At 43.5% G+C, this 4,928-nt stretch overlaps 1 protein-coding gene across 3 annotated transcripts in view; it reads left to right on the top strand.

The window, feature by feature from the left end:
* Window positions 1–4,928, top strand: part of nrip1b (nuclear receptor interacting protein 1b) — a 113,494-nt gene that overhangs the window by 71,577 nt on the left and 36,989 nt on the right. The gene's annotated exons all lie outside the window — the stretch shown is intronic.

Genomic DNA, 4,928 nt, shown 5'->3' with positions numbered 1-4,928 from the left:
CGACCGGATCATCTGTTAGCAAGTTCTTCACGGAGGTGAAGCGAACAGGTCTCTGACTACGAGCCGTCTGCAGCTTTCATATTCAGATGGTACTGTATGTTTGTGTGTTTATATATACAATAGCCATATAATAAACAAATTATTAACCGAGCAAGCGAGGTTAATAATCCTGTAGCATCACACATCCTGCACTGTGACTGTTGCACATCATGTGCACATTGCGGTGATGATGCAGAAGCGCTGTATCGTGCAGCCCTATTTGGAAAGCAAGAAAATTTGTCAGAAGATCTCCACATTTTTTAACAATCCAAAAAAGCTATTTCTCCAAGTATGTTTCCAAGGCCCCAAACACTCCATCTCACTCGTTGTATGTGATCGGATATGTATGATTGACAGGTTTATGGTACTGATCTGGATCTCCCTTGACCACATGACCGCTCCCCTTCTGTGTTGTTGTTAGAGGTAATAACAGAAGTGACCGTGGCAGCACAAATGATCCAGCTGTACTGAGTATCCATCCTTTGGCTGACTGGCTTTTCCACTTTGTGTTTACATTGTAGTCGTGTCAGTTGGTCAATCAGGTATCAGCTTGCTGCACACATAACACTGTGGCTACATGGCAAGAACATTGCCATGTCCTTATGAAAGCAGAGACCTGTGCTGATCAGGGATATGTTGTCAGGGCGGCATAGTGAGTACTAACACTGTCCCTTACTCAATAAAGCAACTGTGTTTGGCAAACGTAGTAAAAATTAGTCCATCGGGTTGGTGCTTATCTCCTTTCTCCATAACATAAAGTGGATGAAGGTCTATTGCTTCCTCGATGGTACGCTAGTCCATTGCAGAATAATTTTACAGCTGGGTGGACTGGGACAATGAAAATGTTGTTTTGTCCAATATCAGCTGTTCAACTCTTCTGCTGCAAAACCATCTATTCTGCCTTTTGAAACTGAAATAAACAGACAAATTCATCTGCACCACATCTAGTCATTAGCTTTGTCTAATTTTTGATCTCCATGTTGCAGTAGAAATGAGTTCCTTCAATGATGGAAAGCGTTACAGTGCCCTCCACAAGTATTGGAACACTTGGTATTTCACACATTTAAATTTGTTTATGCCATTTCAAATACATTAAAAAAACCTAAATTTCTAAAAATGATCTTCCTTAAACTCAAACTGAAAGCAAATCTAAAATATACAAGCCAAGTTGATGAGTTGCAAAAGTAATGGGACACGTGCATCAGTTACAAAGAAATACAAACAGTATGGCACTCTACGGTAAATCTGTTTGGAGTAGACAGTTCTCAAAAACTGAGTAACTGTGCAAATAAGAGAAGAGTGCGCTGGCCGACGAGCCGGTGGGGCTGCTCAGGACAGTGGGAAGACTCTTATCCTTCCCCGTCATCTGCAGCTGGCTGTCCACAACGACGAGGAGGTCATGAGTGACGTTACTGGGTGATTCGGGGATATCAGCAGTCGAGTGCCCGAGCGGCGAGCACGGCCGCCACGTGGGCGGGTGCCCTTCCTCGGCGGGTGGTGGGCGCGGTCGGCTGGGAGCTACAGTCCAGCACGGGATGATTTCGCTCTAATCCTTCGCTGTCAAAGCACAGAGAAAGGGGGGGGGGAGAGGAATCAACCTGAGAGTTGACTGATGACATGAGTTTTCTATTGACAGGAGCCAAACGTTACGCTCAATTCGCAGCCTTATAGGGTGAAAGGATCAACAGTTATGATAGATCTGACTTCAGAAATTGAATCTACGTATCTGAATTGACCTTATCACAGGTTTTCACTTCTTAAATGTAAATGACTGCGGAGAAGTCGGCCAGAGAATCGACAGTGATTACAAACGTAGAGCATGCATTTTCCACCGACGGCAAGAGACCACTGCAGCGCTTCAACCATTCAAGATGGCGGGGCCGCGATCTGCTCAGGGCAATTCTTTTATGCAGGTCTTGCCTGCCCTAGTAAATCTGTGGGGGGCACCAAGGGGGAGGTCACTGGGGCCCTTAGGTTGAAAGTCTACATGTGCGAACACACACACGGTCAGCCTTATATATTAGAACATGACCCACTCAGTGGAGCCCTTATTTTCGCAGTTCACGTGGTACTCTAGTCAGGTAGCAAGCATCACACTTTACTTACTACATAGTAGTGGCTGGCTGGGGGTGCACTTTAATTACAATCTGAACAGGCCAGCGCACACCACGTGACAGTTTAGGCGCACATTTTTTCAATTAAAATGTATTTGCTGTGTACGACATGCCAGAGCATTGCAGTGATATGACATGCTAACACTTTTTATCATCATTCACTTTAGTCTCATGAATGTCACAAATTGCTCTGTGAAAATTATTAATTGCCCTTTTTTGGGATCAATAAAGTTGTCTGAATTAATGATGACAACATACACGCAAAGCAGTGCAACTTACTACACCTTCACTAAAGTAGAGCTGCAGCTATTGATTATTTTAGTAATCGAGAATTCTGTCGATTATTCTGGCAATTAATCGAGTAATTGGATAAAAAGTATCCAATTGTAAGGTTGGACCTTACTTGTGTGAAGCACCTTTGTTGTGATTTGATGCTACATAAATTAAAATAAATTGAAATTGAATTTAAAGTACTTCTGCCTTTTTAAACAACATCAGTAGTCCAGGGCTCTCCGTAACGGCCCCTTCACACATAGTGTGAATTCGGTCGATTTGCGCATAACGTGCGCATGAAACAGGAATCATGTGCAAAATGTGTAAAATCATAGCTGCCTTGTACACTTGTTGCTACAACTATTTGCGCACACCAGCAGCTGAAAGACAGAGTGTGCGCTGTGCAAACCCATCGATCCCCCTCACAGCAGGTGCCGGTCAAATTCCAGCTGGCACACACAAACATCTAACACTGCTTGTTTGGCACTTACAAAATGTGTGGCCATTCGCACTATTAACACAACAACAATCAGCAGACAATCACTGTCGAGCTGGCAGTGAAATTTGTCTAAGTGTCCCACAACTGTTACGCCGTACCAAACGCCGTTTGGTCAGTTATTACAGCGCTTTTTTTAGAAAATACGTTTATCTGCTTGTTGATTTTAGCCATTACACGCTCCTGTTACAAGACAGTGATTGTAGTGCAGTGGTAAAGTTTCCGTCTGGTAATCAGAGTGTGTGGGTTCAAATTCTGAGTGGCATTTTTTTTCTATTTAACCGTGGGGTTCTGTATTGTCCCCTTTTATGTATTATTTATATCAACCCAGTGATATTCACTAATTATACAGTTGGTTTTTATTTTATTTTCCACCACAACAGCGGCGCGATGTGGTGCATCTCGTCCCATGCAACACAGTGCGAGCAGCTACAGCAGGTCGCACTGTGTTCCTGCTTGAAAGACACCGTCACACTGGCATCGTGCATGCCTGCCCGTCGGTGCAATGTTTGGTGGTGCGCTCATACGAGCTCTACTGCCGTGAGTCACCATGAGTTGTATGTATTCACACTATGTGTGAAGGGGCCCTAAGCAGTGGCACAATGTTGTTGCGCCATTGTGCAGATTGTCAAATTTAGTGTATCCCTTTCTGTTTTCTTGGGTAATTATTTTTTTCACGTCCTTACAAGTTTTGGATCTTTCCCGGTGTCAGGATCTCAGCCCTCCCCTGACACCGGACCATAAGCGCAGGCGGTCAGTCAGGGATGTCTGTGTATGTTTGTGAGTAATGGCAACTTTTTTGGGGGGGGGCATACAATGGACTATAAACCTTAAGATCTGATGTTACGAGTCCTGACAAGGCAGCAGTGTGTCCCGCTCTACGTCTGCAAAGGCAAGTGAAGTTTGCTTTCCATGTACCGTTTTGACAACGGAGCACATTTTCGAAAATAAATAAAAGTACTTAATTTTGTCATATTTGGAGTCACTGATAAATCCGCTCTGCACCCTGTCGATGATAACTGGACTTAAAGTGCACGTAGAGCGGAGAGCAGCCAGCGGACCAAATCGTGTGTTTTTTAAAAAAATACACAAACACACAGCTTCGCTTTAAATGCGCAGTAAGTCTATTTCAGATGATCAGCGTGGACCTTCTTTCTCTTAAAAGGCTTAATTTTACTTTGTCACGTTGGAAAGCTGTAGCTTTTGGTGCTACATTGATTAGGTCTTACACAGCTTATGCGCATACTCTAGTCTTCTTCTAGTTTTTTTTTTTTTTTTTTTCTGGGAACGTTACAGCACCACACACGGGCCTGGCATATGTACTACAATGTTAAACGGAGCTTGGAGGTACAGAATTTGCCTCAAACATTTTTTGTAATCGAATTATTCAAGTTACTCGACTAATCGTTTCAGCCCTAAAGTGACATGAAATATACGATGACATGGCTAAAGTTCTTCTCTATTACCCATGCATAGAATGGGTAACTCAGCTAGTATATGAGGTCTATTAGAAAAGTATCAGACCTTATTATTTTTTTCAAAAACCATATGGATTTGAATCACGTGTGATTACATCAGACTTGCTTGAACCCTCGTGGGCATGTGAGAGTTTTTTTACGCCTGTTGGTTACGTCATTCGCCTGTGGGCAGTCTTTGAGTGAGGAGTCGCTCACCCTCTCGTCGATTTTTTCATTGTTTAGGAATGGCTCAGAGACTGCTGCTTTGTTTGATCAAAATTTTTTCAAAACTGTAAGGCACAACTGAGTGGACACCATTCGATAAATTCAGCTGGTTTTTGGTAAAAATTTTAACGGCTGATGAGAGATTTTGGTCTGGTAGAGTCGCCGTAAGGACGGCCCATGGCGCCTGACAGCGATCTGCGCTTCGAGGCGGCAGTGTCTCACCGTTTCAAGTTGAAAACTTCCACATTTCAGGCTGTGTTGATCCAGGAAGTCGTCAGAGAACAGAGAACTTTCAGAAGAAGTCGGCATGAGGAGTTTATTCGG

Source organism: Thalassophryne amazonica, chromosome 9, assembly GCF_902500255.1.
Source record: "Thalassophryne amazonica chromosome 9, fThaAma1.1, whole genome shotgun sequence".
In the NCBI taxonomy this organism is placed as follows: domain Eukaryota; kingdom Metazoa; phylum Chordata; class Actinopteri; order Batrachoidiformes; family Batrachoididae; genus Thalassophryne; species Thalassophryne amazonica.
This window is presented reverse-complemented; position numbering and strand designations above follow the sequence as displayed.